Genomic DNA, 16,577 nt, shown 5'->3' with positions numbered 1-16,577 from the left:
TATATGATAAAGTCGCATGACTAGGGACCACCCGTGGAGAAGTGCCTAATATAGCTAATTATGTTGATTTCTTCTATATTAACATACATTTTCATGATAATAGTTTGTCTGTTTGTTAATGAAGTGATACTGGTATTAACGAGGCAGATCTTGTCATCGAAATCTAAAGTTACATCTTGTCTTGTAATATATCGGGTGTGTCGTTCACAATCACACAAGTTCGTCGGCAGCATAAGCGTCAGTTTTCTTAAAACTGCTGTTTACAATGAATGTTTGCGTACAAATTTCAAGGTACACTGTTGTGTTGTGACAACAAAAACAGACGTTTATGTTGTCGGTGAATTTGAGCCTTAGTATGCTACTTGAAATTCTTTGACAAGGAATTGGTGCAAAACCTTATTTAGTACTGCTTACCACATTTAAATATAGGGTTGCAGTTATTTTAATGATTTAATCTGTATTTATGATGCATGCCCATAGTCCACTAAAAATATGATTTTAATTTATCACCTTCAGTCTTTTTTATCGTTCCACTGCTGGGCTGCGGCCTCTTCTCACATTGAGAAGAAATGAGCCTTAACTACCACGTCTACTCAAGGCGGATTGGCGATTTCAGAATTTTTCCTCAAGATGTTTTTCAAATTGATGTCTTGTTCGACAAAAATAAAATAAAAGAAGAAGTGTGTCTTCTGAAACTTCAACTACACTAAAGGCTCGAGTTTATAATTCCATACCAAATTTCATCCAAATCGATTCAGCCGTTTTACCGTGACAGACCGACAGACAGACTTACACATTTATAATAGGATTATTAAACACATCTTTTGGAAGGCTAAATAAATTAGTTTATTATGAAAACCTTTACACATCAAAGTTATTTTTAAACCTGTAGAAGGCTCGAGTGTAGGTTTTTATTTTTTCATTTTATATTTTATCTGAGGACATGTTTCTGCTTAAAATTATTTGACACGGCTGGACAGTAAATAAGAATTAATAATAACGTATGGTAGGGCCAAGAAAACAGCGATTCAAGTGACTGTGACAAAAATAAAAGTGATTTATTTTTATACAGCTATGTTCTTTGAGATTCATGTACGTCCCGGGACAACCACTTTCTGCAATCGGGTAAAAAATTGCCTTTAGCATGCTCCGATTAATTGATTACCGGACTACGTTTCTAGCTCTGAAAGATTTTTTTACCAGTGGTTCGCGAGATTAGTGCGCTCAAACAAGCAAACAATCAATAACTTTAAAGCTGAAGTTTCCATTTGTATACGCAGATGAGAAATCGTACAATTTGAGAATTCATGGTGGGTTTAATTCCTAGGTGGGGTGTAAAATTGCTTTGATTATAAATTAGTTAGAAACATTCACTGGGTAGCCCAGTAACAGTTAGGTACACTGGGAGCTGACCAAAACATATAATAGGTACTTATCTATACTTATATATGATATAAAAAAAACAACAATATAAAATAAAAGCGAAACCGCAGTTTGTACCTTACAATATTGTAACTATAATTTATTTCAGTAGGTACTCTGTGAGTAACCACACTGATCAATACGATTCCAGAGGTTAAGTAGCACTTGTTGCGGTCAAGACACGGATGGGTGCGCAGATTTTAAATAGAGATTTCGTAATGCTCCGGAGAACACGTTAAATATTTAGTTACCTTTTGAAGGAAAAGTAATAATTTTTGAAAGCCCCTTTTTATAGGTTATTCAAAGGTTGAATTTTTTTTTTGCGATTGTATTTTATTTCCATACTAGGCTTCTCCCCGGTTTTACCCACGTACTGGAAGAACTGTATAGTTCCCGCATGTGGGTAAAGAGTTGTCAACATTTTATTCTATACTAGCAGATTTCCCACGTCCATAAAATATTGTCTATGTTACTCAGGAAGAAGTAAAAACAAAAATCGGTAGTAGTTTCGGAGCCTTTATGGTATAAGCAAACAAACAAAAATTCATCTTTATTGTATTGGTGTAGATTACTAGAAAGATTCATTTAAATCCATGCAATAGTTTAGCGTGAGAGGGTAACAAACACACCCATATCTGCATAGATTTTTTTTTAAACGCTTGAAAATGTCAACCACGCGGCGACGCTCGTTTCGTGGCCCCATCATAAACTGTCGATTTACCATAAGTATTGCTACTTCGGATTCGTGTGAAAAAAAAATATCTTCAAGGCAATATTTCTTAATATTGCAAAATAAGAAATAAACGTTAACAGAATATTATGTTAATATTAATATAAATTAATAAATATGAATGTTGTGGGACGTTACTTATGTCAAAATACACAATTTTAACTAAACGAATATCCATTTTTTTTTGTTTGCCTTTCCCGATGATAATCTCCGAAACGGCTGGATGGCCTTCGATTGACTTAATCTGGGTAAAATGTATGAATTTCCAAAAAAGTATTTTACCTAATCACTTGTCTAATACCTACAGTATAAGTTCTGCTCAGTTTGAGACTGGATAATGTTGTATGAATGTGTGAGAAATATTATATACCTACTTATATACATAGAGCCAGCGGTTTCACCCGCGTCCTGTAAGAGCTATTTTGCGCACCCGGATAAAAAATAGCCTATAGCCTTCCTTGATACATGGGCTATCTATACTGTAAGAATTTTTCTAAGTTTGTATGTACTTTCTAACGGCCGATCTCAATAACGTACTTACCTTTAACCATCTGTTACATTATCGATCTTTAGTAGCTACAACCGTATTTGTGCGTTTCAATAAACTAAAGATAGATAGGAATATCAACCTTTACTTTGATCTGCCTACGGGAGGGCTTACCGCTTACCATAGTTAAGTGGATCCATAGAAAAAAAATAAAGAGCGTCTCAATAACATTTTGACCGTTAACTTTAGTTTGTTTTTGTTACTGTCAGTTAAAAATTTGCTATCTCCCGAAATCGGGCGATTTACTGCTGGTTTACGTTGTAATTATAACTTATTTCATAATAAAATTGGATTTGTTCAATGATGAAAGTGATAATGAGATGTATAAAGCTGGTGTATTTGATTCTGCGACACCTACAGTATCTGGTGAATGCAGAGTATACAGTCGCATTAACTATGAAAGCGAATTTTCTGACTCGGAATTTACATTTAGATTTAGATTAAATAAAAGTAGTGTAAATGAGTTATTAGTAAAAATTTTACCAAATTTAATAAAATTTTATAAAATTGTTGCACACTATTATAGGTACTTTATAAATACAAATGAGATTTCCAACCAAATCACAAGTCGAAAACTCGAAACAATTCAAAACAGATGCGACTGCGAGCGAGCGCGGGAATTTGACAGCGCGATATCGTTAGCGTCGCGTCGTTTGCTGGCAAATGTCAAAAATGCGTTTTATTGCATCATGTTAGAAAGCATTTCATCATTATTTTATTCTAAAATTTCACCGTTTTCATATAAATTATAAAAGCAGGTTTTTTTTTAAAGTACAATTTTACTGAAGCTAATATCGTATAAGCAAAAGTAATATTTTTCACGAGAAACAAAACGTAACGCATTTTTTGTGAGGAAAGGACCTATCTGTCTTTAACTGTAGATAACGTTACGGAAGTTTTGTTATTGAGACGGCAGTTAATGATAGATCAAAAGTAACAGTAAAACTCTGGTAGCTAACCGAGTTTAACTCTTGGTAGAGTATTGAGATCGGCCGTAAGTATATCTTAGTCACCAATGGCTGATAAAAAGGTGAATTAAAACATCTTGAGGAAACCTGGACTATAAAGTCTGAAATCACCAACCCGCATTGAGCAAGCGTAGTGATTAACGCTCAGTCCTTCTCCGTGTGAGAGGAGGCCGCAGTCCAGCAGTGGGACGATAAAAAGGCTGTAACAGCAACAGTAAGATTTTTTCAAATCAGTTCAGTGGTTCCTGCGATTAGCGCTTACAAGCAAAAAACAAAAAAAAAACTTCAGCTTTATAATAGTAATATTAGTTAAATGTATTGTGTGCAGCGCATGAGATGGACTCAGAAAATGAACGAGAACGTCATGCGCGCATACTACGGGTCCACAGAGGGAGGAACTAACCTCACTGCGTACCGTGATAGGATGCTGTCTCTGTTTCAGGTACTAGAGCCAGCCGTCAACGTCTCTGCCCAACGACTGTCGGATCAGGTGCGGGTTATCCAGCGCAATCACAGACTGGACGACGCCGCACTTGATCGGCTGCGCTTAGAGATGCTGGGCAGCCCTATGGTCACCACCTCGTCACAGGCCGCGGTACCACCGCCACCTCCAGGCGAAATCACGCCGCGGTCCGATCTTGTTGAACGGGATGAGGATGATAGGGTTGAAACGGTAAGTACCCAGTGCAATGAACAGGTGAGGAGTGCTCTGGAGGATGCGATTCTGGAGTTTAGATACTCACCCGTCGAAAGCCGACCACGACTACCACGCTTGCCTATGCACAGACAAAATAGGGCGCTGGTGTGTGCTCTGGATTCGCTGTTGGAAAAATATTTTGAAAACAGCGAAGACCTCCTTGATACACACTCAATTATGTATTGCGCGGCTGTTGCTGCATGTCGTGTGGCTAATGTCAAATTCCCTGACAAGGACAGAGCCACACGACCAAAGTTAGCGGTACCAGCCTGGCAATGCAGGATTGAGCGTCGTATCGAGGGGGCCAGAGTACTCATTGGCAAACTATATTGCTTCAGGGAGGGTAATACCCGACCACGGGTGATGCGCTTTGTGAGGCGTGCATTTGTGGGGACTGGACTCAGTCCTCATGAATATATGTCACGTGTCACAGAGCGCATCGACTTCCTGAGGCAAAAAGTCTGTGCATGGGCGAGCCGTATTCGAAGGTATAAACGACGGGTAGAACGTTACACCCAGAATCGTATGTTCCAGAGTGACCAAAGGTGGGTATATAGAACTTGGGAGCAACCTGAGCAATGCGTGATGGACGGGAGCCGACCGGATGATGATGCCACAAACATGTTTTGGCGCAACCTCTGGTCGACGCCCGTCTGTCACGAGGAGGGTGACTGGACACGTGATGTTGAGCGAGAGTGTGAAAAAATACCAGAAATGGAAGAGGTTAATATTACCTCCTCCGACGTAGCCTATGCAGTCCGTCCGATGCAGAATTGGAAATCACCAGGGCCGGACGGACTGCACAATTTCTGGTTAAAGTGGCTGCAAAGTTCGCACCCCTGTTTAGCATCACAGTTTCAGTCATCCTTAGAAGCCGGGTCGCTCCCACAGTTTCTAACAACAGGGATTACCCACCTGCTCCATAAATCAGGTAGTACCGCGGAACCCAAAAATTATAGACCGATCACTTGTTTACCGACGGTCTATAAACTTCTTACATCTATTTTGAGATTAAAAATAAATCAACCAATACCCTCTGTATTGGAGTTGTATAAAATAAACTCAACTCTACGCGCCTTTCTTGTGTCATGTATGGAGCAATGGAGAACGGTTCTTCACTATCCAGGATGTCGAGAAATTGAAGGGACCGGCGATCCTATTAAGATCGAGCGGGGAATTTTCCAGGGTGACAGTTTGAGTCCACTTTGGTTTTGCCTGGCCTTGAACCCTCTGAGCACATTGCTAGAGGGCTCGGGGTTGGGCTATCCTTTGCGGAGAGGGGGTCAGGTTATATCCCATTTGCTTTACATGGACGATCTGAAACTGTTTGCCACCACAGAATTGCAGCTGATGAAGCTACTGAAGGTCACTGAAACTTTCAGTAGTTGCATCAGGATGGAATTTGGTGTGGACAAATGTGCAGTCATGCATGTAAAGCGAGGGGGAATTGTGGAATCTGAGGGAGTACAACTCTCAGATTCTATAAACCTGAGATCACTCTCCGCAAACGATACATATAAATACTTGGGTATGGCGGAGGGGTTAGGCATCAATGTGGCTGTCATGAAACAGTCATTACGGGAGCGTTTCTTTGGCCGCCTGAATAAGGTCCTGAAAAGTTCCTTATCGGGAGGCAACAAGGTTCGCGCCTTTAATGGTTGGGTCATGCCAGTCCTGATGTACTCTTTCGGCATACTCAAATGGACTCAAACTGAATTGGACGCCCTGGATAGGAAAGTCCGCACACTGCTGACCGCAGAACGAATGCATCACCCACGATCGTCAGTGATGAGACTGTACATCCCACGGAAATGTGGAGGCCGAGGCTTTTTAAATGCAAAGACGCTCCACAACCGCGAGGTGTGCAGTCTCAGAGAATATTTTCTCAAAAGCGACGTGGGTATGCACCGTGATATGGTGGCAGTGGACAGAGGACTCACCCCGCTGTCGTTGGCAAATGAGAACTGGCGCAAACCTGTCGTACTAACTACCCACGATCGCAGGGAGGTATGGCAGAGCAAACAGCTACACGGACGCTTCTTCGGGGCTCTTCATGGCCCCGATGTAGACTTCAAAGCGTCCGTATCTTGGCTACGCTTCGGTGACTTGTTTGGAGAAACCGAAGGGTTTGTATGTGCAATTATGGACGAAGTTATCCTTACGAATAACTACCGGAGATATATCGTGAAAGACGGGACGGTTGACATATGTCGGGCATGTCACCATCCAGGTGAGTCTATCAGACATATTATATCTGGTTGTTCTCGTTTGGCTAATGGTGAATATTTGCACAGACATAACCAAGTGGCCAAGATCATCCACCAGCAGCTTGCTCTGCAATACAACCTTGTAGACCTTGAGGTACCGTACTACAGGTATGCGCCCGACCCAGTTCTCGAAAAGGACCATATCACGTTGTACTGGGATCGATCTATCATCACTGACAGGACTATTGTAGCCAATAAGCCTGATATTGTGGTGATAGATCGATTAGCGCGCCGCGCGATGATAGTCGATGTCGCCGTTCCGCATGACGAGAACCTTGTGAAAGCTGAGAAAGAGAAACAAATAAAGTATCTCGACTTAGCGCACGAGGTTGTCGCCATGTGGAGTGTCGACACGGCTGTTGTTGTGCCGATTGTCGTTACGGCCAATGGTTTAATAGCCAAGAGCCTCGACGAACACCTCAGGAGGCTCTCGTTGGGCGGCTGGATCAAGGGACTGATTCAGAAGGCAGTACTCCTTGATACGGCACGTATTGTGAGGAGGTTTCTGTCTCTGGGACCCTAACCACCGGTACCTTGGACCCTGTGCCCGATATCGGTGGCAACCTATTTTTTATATTTTTAAATGTTTTTTATTTTTATATTTAATATTTAAAAATGTAAATTATATGTTCTAAATAAATAAATGACCCCATATTAGTATAGATAAGTAATACTTACGTACCTACCTACATTATTATTTATGTATGGAATATCGATTTTTCCTACGAAACCGCGTTGCGGTCAATCATATATAGCAAGTTTTGTAAGAAAAAATATTTGTTCGAAAAAATGCTGTTTGGGATTTCTTATTAACACATGACAAGTCCTTATGAAATGTGTAGTCATTTTGTCCTCAACATAGAAAACATTAACGACATAATAAATAATGTCGACGAAGAGGATATTAATAGTAGATATCAACAAAAAGTAAGTAATTATAATTAAACATCAATTTTAAAAGATTTAGCAAAAACATTCGATTTGTGACTTTTTTCATTTTAACTTAACTCATCTCCCGAGCCTTTTTTTCAACTATTTTGGGGTCGGCTTCCAGTCTAACCGGATGCAGCTGAGTACCAGCGCTTTCACACAACCCAATCACAGCTAACTAATTGCTCCTAACTAAAACTTAACATTACAACACCAAAAACATGATTAAATTAATAAAACATAACACAAGAAAGAAACCATAATTATCCTTCATTCAAATCAAAACACCATGCTTGCCTGATCTAACCTCCAGTATTACCTGACCTCCCAACCTTTGAAAACTATTCTCCAACACAGATCAACTCATACTGGTCTTGTCGTGTTTGTTTTCCCAGTATAACTGAAACTCCCAGTTTTTGAAAACTGTTCTTCAACACAGGTCAAGTTATACTGGAATTTTTAAGTTAGTCACCAGTTAAAATGACCTCTATGAATTTTTGTGAGCAGTTTTTGAAGGCATGGTCATGTTAACATTATCAAGTATAAATCTTAGACTCCAATGACTGTGTTTCGGATGGCACGTTAAACTGTAGGTCCCGGCTGTCATTGAACATCCTTGGCAGTCGTTACGGGTAGTCAGAAGCCAGTAGGTATTTGGTTGCCCGGGTAACTGGGTTGAGGAGGTCAGATAAAATACTGGTACTCAGCCGCATCCGGTTAGACTGGAAGCCGACCCCAACATAATTGGGAAAAGGTTCGGGAGATGATGGAGAAAGAAACTGTAGATAGATAGAATAGCCTTTCACAAAGCAGCCCGGAGCCTGGAAGTTGGTGATTGATATATCCGTGCATCGGAGAACACGTAAATGTCGGTCCTGCGCCTGATCTCTCCGGTGGTGTCGGATTGCCGTCCCATTGGGCTATGAGAGTGAAGGAATAGGGAGTGCACCTGTGTCTGCGCAAATGCTTGTGCACTATAATATGTCCTGCGCAGTTGGCTAATCTCCTTACATGAGAACAGCCGCCGTAGCCGATAATCAGCTAGGAGGACATCATCATCAGATAGAATATCTTGAATGGAAAGTAAGTCACCAGGAAAAGGCGGTTCAAGTTATACTGGTATTTATTCGCGTGTTACTTAGATATGTAATATTTAGGTTAATTGCGTCTGGTTAGGCAGGCAGTGTTAATATGCTTAAGCCACGCATTTTGGGGGTGACTGTACTTGAAATGTTTTTTTTTTTTTTAACTATTTCTGTTGTGTTAATGTTGTTTTATGGCTGTTACGAGTTAGGAAGCTAAACAAGGGTTTTTTTGTTTGGGTTTTCTTATCTATTTAATGAACCTATTTTATAAAATAAAGAGGGAGTTTGTTTGTTTGCACCGTAAAGCCTCCGAAACAACCGAACTGATTTATTTAATAAGATACATCAACAGTATACATAAAATACTTTTTTTTTATTGTTAAATTGATATGAAGCTACTTATCCTCAGGTAATATAGGCAATATTTTATTCTGGTACGGGAAGAAGTACCCCTGGGACGTGTTGAAATCACTAGAAATTGCTCCCTAGTACTTACTAGCTATAATATAAATGTTGCCTTGAAAAGAGTTTATCTTACTATTACCATTCCAAGAAGTTTCTTTGCAATGACACTCAAAAATATACCTTCATCAGCTTTTCAAAAATGCCCATCTAAAGTCAATATGAAACAACCCTTTAAAATTATTTGACCCTTATCTCAAACTACCCCATACCATACCATAGACAGTGATGGATGAGTTACAACCAATATGTCTGTACTGTGGGTGGGGACAGTCAAATATTTTATTAAAGTAAATATATAATATTTGAATTAATTTTATTTTGTGTTAGAAGCTCGTGATTTCTTCATAAGGTTAAATGATTAAATTAAAGGACTAGTTAAAGGATAAAATTGAGACAGTAAGTCGCGATGGCTTATTGATTAAGAACCGACCTCTCAAGTATGAGGGCGTTGGTTCGATTCCAAGTCAGGCAAGTACCAATGCAATTTATGTAAGTTTGTACGTACTTTCTAAATATATCTTGGACACCAATTACTGTATAGAAGGCACGATAAATTGCTGGGTCCCAGCTGTCATTGAAAATCTTCGCCAGTCGTTACGGGTAGTCAGAAGCCAATAAGTCTGACAGCCAGTCTTACCAAGGCGTATCAGGTTGCTCAAGTAACTCGGTTGAAGAGGTCAGATAGGCAGTCGCTCCTTGTAAAACACTGGTACTCAGCTGCATCCGTTTAGACTAGAAGCCGACCCCAACATAGTTGGGAAAAGGCAGATGATCTCCAAACCAATAAGGTCATGATGACCAGCTAACCTACATTGGATTACGGGAATCCCTTCTGAGATAATTCGTGACTTATCTATATCGAAAATAATAATATTTACAGAACCATTCGCCATGTTTTCTTGGGTTATGCTATTTATTTTTGTGAGGAAGTGAAAGTTGGTTTGTTATGATGTTTTGTGTACCGGTAAGAGGAAAACGGCTGTATGGATTTGGATGAAATTCACTGTAATTACATAAAATAAAATGTTTATTCACAAAAGGTAACTTTACATGGCTTACGTTGTCGTTGAGCCACAAACTAAGCATATAAACATATATGAATCTTCTTTCTCCTGCCCTGTTCCCAAATTTTACTTGGGGTCGGCGCAATATGTCATTTTCTTCCATTTTCCCCTGTCACTCGTCATACTACGTCATACATACACGCATGCAACAAAGTGAGTGTCACTCACTTTGTTGCAATCAATCAATGTATCATCCCTCCTCATTACATGCCCATACCACGACAATCTTCTACTTCTCATCTTTTCTGTAACTGGCGCTACTTTCAGACTTCCTCCAATGTAATCATTCCTCACTTTATCCATTCTTGTAACACCACACATCCATCTCAGCATTCTCATTTCTGCTACATGCACTATCTAATAAACATATATGAATGATAGATATAATATAGGTTAGAATGTAGGCAACTTTTTTATGGCAGGTACCTATCGAAGTTTAATACAAAATTAATAAAGTTACTAATAAATATTTTAGAAGGAGTTCGTAAAAAATATATGTGTATATAAAAACTAAAATATACAATAAATTATAATTAAATGTCAACATGTTAGTTAGTTTGTTCTCTATTGCATAGGTATTTCACAAATTTTGAAACTATAATTTCCCTGCAGAGACAAATATTTGCAAATATTTTGGTTAATTGACAAGTACCTATCAAGAAAATTGATTTGGGAATAACCCTATTGTCACGGAAAAAACTATCTCCGTATATAGATACATCATTTCTCACTAAGACGCGAAAACAAATAGTCGAGCAAAGCACAGAAATAACGCAATATGAAATGTATAAGTCACGCAATTTTCAACCTTATTGCATGGGAATAAGAGCTATGGGAGTTAGAAATACAGTATAGTATATTTTTGTGGCTTTTCTCATATATATCAGGAGTACTTACGCTATATCTTACAATTGGTAAAAAGAAGTGCAGATAAATTGTTGTGTTGGATTTTTCAATTTTATTTTTCATTTCAAAATGGCGTCTTTTGCTAGTTTTTTGTTAGTTTGCATTGTGATTTTAGGATTAGCGCAGGTACGTAGATATTTATACTTTATATTAATCTATACTTCCATACTAATATAATGGAGAGGAAACATATACAGCCTTACTTATAAACGTGAATTAAATATAAGTAATACTTAAGAGCTGTTTAAGAAAATTCTTACTTATAAACGTTGCTTAAGCATGTCTTAACTAACATTTAAAATGTTCTTAACATTAAAATGTTGCTTAGGGTCAATTCCCACTGAAAGAGCAGCGGCCGGCAGCGGTCGTAAGAGCACGGACAATGTAAGAGCGCGGCCCGCCGCGCTCGCGCTCAATCACTTGCATTTACGGCCGCTGCAGGCCGCTGCTCTTTCAGTGGGGATTGACCCTTAGAAGGTGATTAGAGATTTTATAAGTATGGGGGTTTATTGTTTGTTTGTTTGCCCCTTAAGGCTCCGAAACTACTTAACGGATTAAAAAAAAATAAACTGTTGGAAAGCTACTCTATTCCCGAGTAGAATAGAGTACCTATATTTTAACCGGTAGGTACGGGCAGTAGTTCCTGTGGGACGCGGGCGAACCCGCGGGAAATCGACTAGTACTAGCTACATAGGTACTTAGGGATAAGGCTGAAGAGTTAATTTGAATGTGCTAGTAATGTCAGGAACTATTTGGTGCATTTTTTTAGAATTAGATAACAAAAAACGTAAACTGGTTTGACACACATCATCAGCCTTCATCGTCTCACTGCTGGGCTGCGGCCTCCTCTCACACGGAGAAGGATTGAGCGTTAATCACTAACCAACCTTTTTTCGTAATAATACTAATAAATGTTTTGATTTACCTATCTAGAGTCATTGACCGCAAGAATGATAAAGACGCTAAATAAATGATTTTCTCACAAAGCAAATATTTTGCTGATACAATGTTGTTAATAGGAAGGACTGACAAAGTGGGTCTAATTTCTTGTACAAACATCAATAGGTAACATTGGAAGGTCATTAAGGATATGGAAAGACAGTCTATATACCTAATATAAATATGTATGTACCTATAATTAATTTCAGGAACTACTGCACCGATTAAGAAAAAACTTTCAGTGTTAGAAAAGTAGCTCATTTATTGAGGAAAACTTGTTTTTTAAACAAAAAAAAAAAATTCAAATCTGAATATTATATACTAGCTTCTGCCAGCGGTTTCAAGCGGTTTCGGTGGGAACTACTTCCCGTACCGGGATAAAAAGTAGCCTTCCTCGATAAATGGGCTATCTAACACTGAAAGAAATTTTCAAATCGGACCAGTAGTTCCTGAGATTAGCGCGTTCAAACAAACAAACAAACAAACTCTTCAGCTTTATAATCCTACTAATATTATAAACGCGAAAGTTTGTATGTATGGATGTATGGATGTTTGTTACTCTTTCACGCAAAAACTACTGAATGGATTTTAATGAAAATTTACAATAATATAGCTTATACATCAGAATAACACATAGGCTACAATTTGTAAACATTGTTCGAAATACTAAACCTGCGCAGACAAAGTCGCGGGCACCAGCTAGTATTAGTATAGATTAAGAGGCTTAAAAAATTCATAGGATCGTAGACTAGAAGTGAATACCGAAATAAAGGTTGTGGAACCTTAATTTTCATTTTGATGTAAGGAACCCCTAAAAAAATCATTTTCAGTAACATGTCTCTGTAAATTCATACATTGTACCTACGAGTTTATAACCATACACTTTTATGTCATTTCAGAACATTGAAAGCCACTTCTTCGGACATTATGGACCTTGGTTCTATCCTAGACCACCAGGTTTTGGACCGTATTACGGCCCGGGATTCGGACCCGGCTTTGGTCCGGGATTCGGTCCCGGTTTCGGTCCGGGATTCGGACCACCGCCGCCTCCACCTCCGTTCTTTGGATGATGGATGATAACTGAAGAATGATGAAAATCTTTGAAATGGAATGGCTATCGAAATAAATGTTTATTATTTATATTTTTAGTGCTTGTTTTATTTATCTATCTTAACTGTTATACTAATACCATATAGAGAGAAAATAAAATAAAATAGAGGATTTTTTTTTTGCACCCTAAAGATTCGGAGAAAGAATTTACTGATTTAGAAGATTCTTTCTCTGTTTCGAAGCTACACAATCCCCAGGTACATCATACTAATAGAAAGAGAAAACATTTTGTTTGTTTTGTACCCTCCATCCTCGGAGCCTTTTTCCCAACTATGTTGTAGTCGGCTTCCAGTCTAACAGGAGACAGCTGAGTACTATTGTGCCACAAGGAGCGACTGCCCTATTCGACCTCCTCAACCAGTTACCCGGGCAACCCAATACCAGCCTAACCCCTTGGTTAGACTGGTGTCAGACTTACTGGCTTCTGACTACCCGTAACGACTGCCAAGGATGTTCAATGACAGCAGTTTTTTTGTACCCTCAAGGCTCCGAAACTACTGAACCAATATGCATTTTTTTTTCACTGCTTTAAAGCTACACTATTTCCAAGTAACATAGGCTATATTTTATCCTTAGAAGAAGTTTCGACCAGTGAAACCGCGGAAAAATAGGTCGTTAAGTAATATTTTTTTTTGTTTTTACACCATTTAAATCGTCTCCATTTCTTTTCTGTCCCTACTTAAATTTCCACTCAATTAATTATTTCGCAGTTCTGCGGTAATTTTTCAGTTGAATAGCGTCCAACACAATGCATTCAATTGATTGTTTGTGGTAAAAAATTGGGACTCCGAAAACAATTTAAAGTTTTATAGATTCAGAAAAGCGAGAAAATATGTTTTTTATATTAATTGATCATCTTTATGGATGATGTTTTAATTATTGGGTTGATTATATAGGTTAGTTATTTAATTTGGTGTCCACAGTCATCATCTCTCGAGCCTTTTCCTTACAATGTTGGGTTCGGATTCCAGTCTAACTGGATGCAGCTGCGTACCAGTGTTTTACAAGGAGCGACTGCCCTATCTGACGTCCACAACCCAGTTACCCGGGCAACATGATACTTTTGCTTTTTCTGTCCACAGTAATAATCGATTTTGATGTAATTATAATATACCTGTCGCCAGTTTAAGCTGCATCCCGGGGTAATTACACCAGCCGATTAAAAAGAAGCCTATAGCCTTCCTTGATACATTAGGCTATCTAACATTGAAAGACTTACTATCTGTCCAAGTAGTTTCTAAGTGTAGTATGTTCAAACAAACAAAACAACTCTTCTGCTTTACCTATAATGTTATCAGTAAGTACATATAATATAACATGTAAGGATTCCTATATTACACTGCCTATCTCTATAAAAAATAACCCCACAATTAGTTGACAATTTCACCCCAAAAAGGGCCACAAAAACCTAATAATTTTCAAACAAAAAAGGCCAAAAGATATTTTGTCGTACCCTCCTTTTATTCAAGTTACCGTGTGGGTAATCGTCACCTTTAGTCTGGCAACACTGCGGCTGTGTAATAATTAAATATTTTCATAACACGACAACACTGGCTTGTGCCTATAAATCACGGGGGTTGTGTGTTTTCATTGTTAGAATGTCGTCACGGGAATATTTTTCATAAATGAACAAGAATGGACTTTTAGTAATAATTATAAATGCGAAAGTTAGTCAGGATGTAAGTATGTTTGGGGGTATATTGTTATGTTTGTCACTCTTTAATGATAGATTTACTTTTATATTGTGTCAGACTAAGGGTCATGGCACAGTATAGCGGCACCGCAACAGCACCAGCATTTAAGTTGTCATTCAATTTGGAGTATTAAATCGTGTATATTATAATATATTTCGTAATGTCAATATGAAAAAGCCAACGGCGAGCAGTCAGCGCGCTTGCCGCTACCACACAACTCGGCTCGCAGCCCGCGTGCTGCAAGCGAGCGGACCTCATGCGTACAGCGCGCCAACAGCATGCTCATTTCGCACCGACTCCGAGTCGGCAGCGAAACAACGTCATTACGTAGTGTTCAATCATAACTGTCTTAAAATAATATTGAGTTTGCGGTGACAGCAAGCTTACGCTTGCGTACAACGCGTAGTTAGCGCGCTGGCAGCTAGCCGTAGTCTAAATTCGAGGCGACGCGATGCTGCAGCCGTGCTGTTAATAATGTGCCATGACCTTACACGTTCTTTTAACCGGCTGGCGAAATTCGTCGCCTCGGGAAGCGGGTGAAACCGCTGGCAGAAGTAAGTAAGAAATAAAATTACGCTTTCATTGACTTGTTTCTTCACTTCTTCGTAGTGAAAACTTAAAAACGGCAAGGCCGATTTTGATAAAACATGTCTTTGAACCATCGCTGGAAAACAAACTTTTATACTCAAAATCTCCTCAGATCTGTTCATTCGTTTAAGAGCTAAGATGCCACAGGCCCAGGCTGACGTAGGTACATAGTGTAGTACTCATGTATTCACGAGTTTGTTGCAAGTGCAAACTGCAAGTCTCATATAATTTAACATATTTGATATCGGACTAAGTATCTGATAAAAACGCATGACGCTATTTCACCGTCGTGACGTCAAGACAGTGGAACCACACATTAATAAGGGGTAAATTCATATCGCCACCGCTTTATAATACCCCGGTAACCTCTATTATATTGGAACAATAACCTTTACAAGTCAGGCCTTAAATATTTCGAATATTTCCCAGCAATTTGTCAGTGTCTCTTAAAAAATCATTTTGTATCATGATACTGAAGTTTCATTCATCGTTTTTAAGTTTCTTTAATTCTCACACGGAGAAGGATTGAGCGTTAATCACCACGCTTGCTCAATGCGGGTTGGTGATTTCAGACTTTACAGTCCAGGTTTCCTCGAGATTTTCGATTTTCGTTCACTTTCTAGTGATATAGCTTATACATTGAACTGATAGGTACATAAGCTACTTATTATCGTGATTCAAGAAGTAGCTCCCTCGTTTAATTTACTTCATCATCTCCTGAGCCTTTTCCCAACTATACACCGTGACTTTTTAGACGTTTTACAAAGGTGGTCCACTCAATCTATCCGACATAAAATACCACTAGACACGATTACTAATTTTATAGCCTTACTTAATTAAGATAATAGGTGCAAAGAAAAATACTGAAAAAAAAAGTGTTTACGTATCAAACGGTAGAAAGTAGGTACCTTCCCAACGCGCCGCGCTCCATTGATACAAGATTCGGGCGCTCACTCAGCGCTCACAACAGGGTGTTCTTATAATCTACGTCATGCATCATAATAATGAATTAATTTTTATTTTCAAATTATTCAAATCTCATAAATATTGTTTTTTTTTTTATATATGAACGTTTACTAGTCATTGGATACATGAAGTGGGCTGCCGTTGTAAGACGACTAAAAAGTCACGGTGTATTGGGGTCGGCTTCCAATCTAACCGGACG

The sequence above is a fragment of the Helicoverpa zea genome, chromosome 27 (genome assembly GCF_022581195.2).
Source record: "Helicoverpa zea isolate HzStark_Cry1AcR chromosome 27, ilHelZeax1.1, whole genome shotgun sequence".
Classification (NCBI taxonomy): Eukaryota; Metazoa; Arthropoda; class Insecta; order Lepidoptera; family Noctuidae; genus Helicoverpa; species Helicoverpa zea.
Note: the sequence above shows the minus strand (reverse complement) of the source record.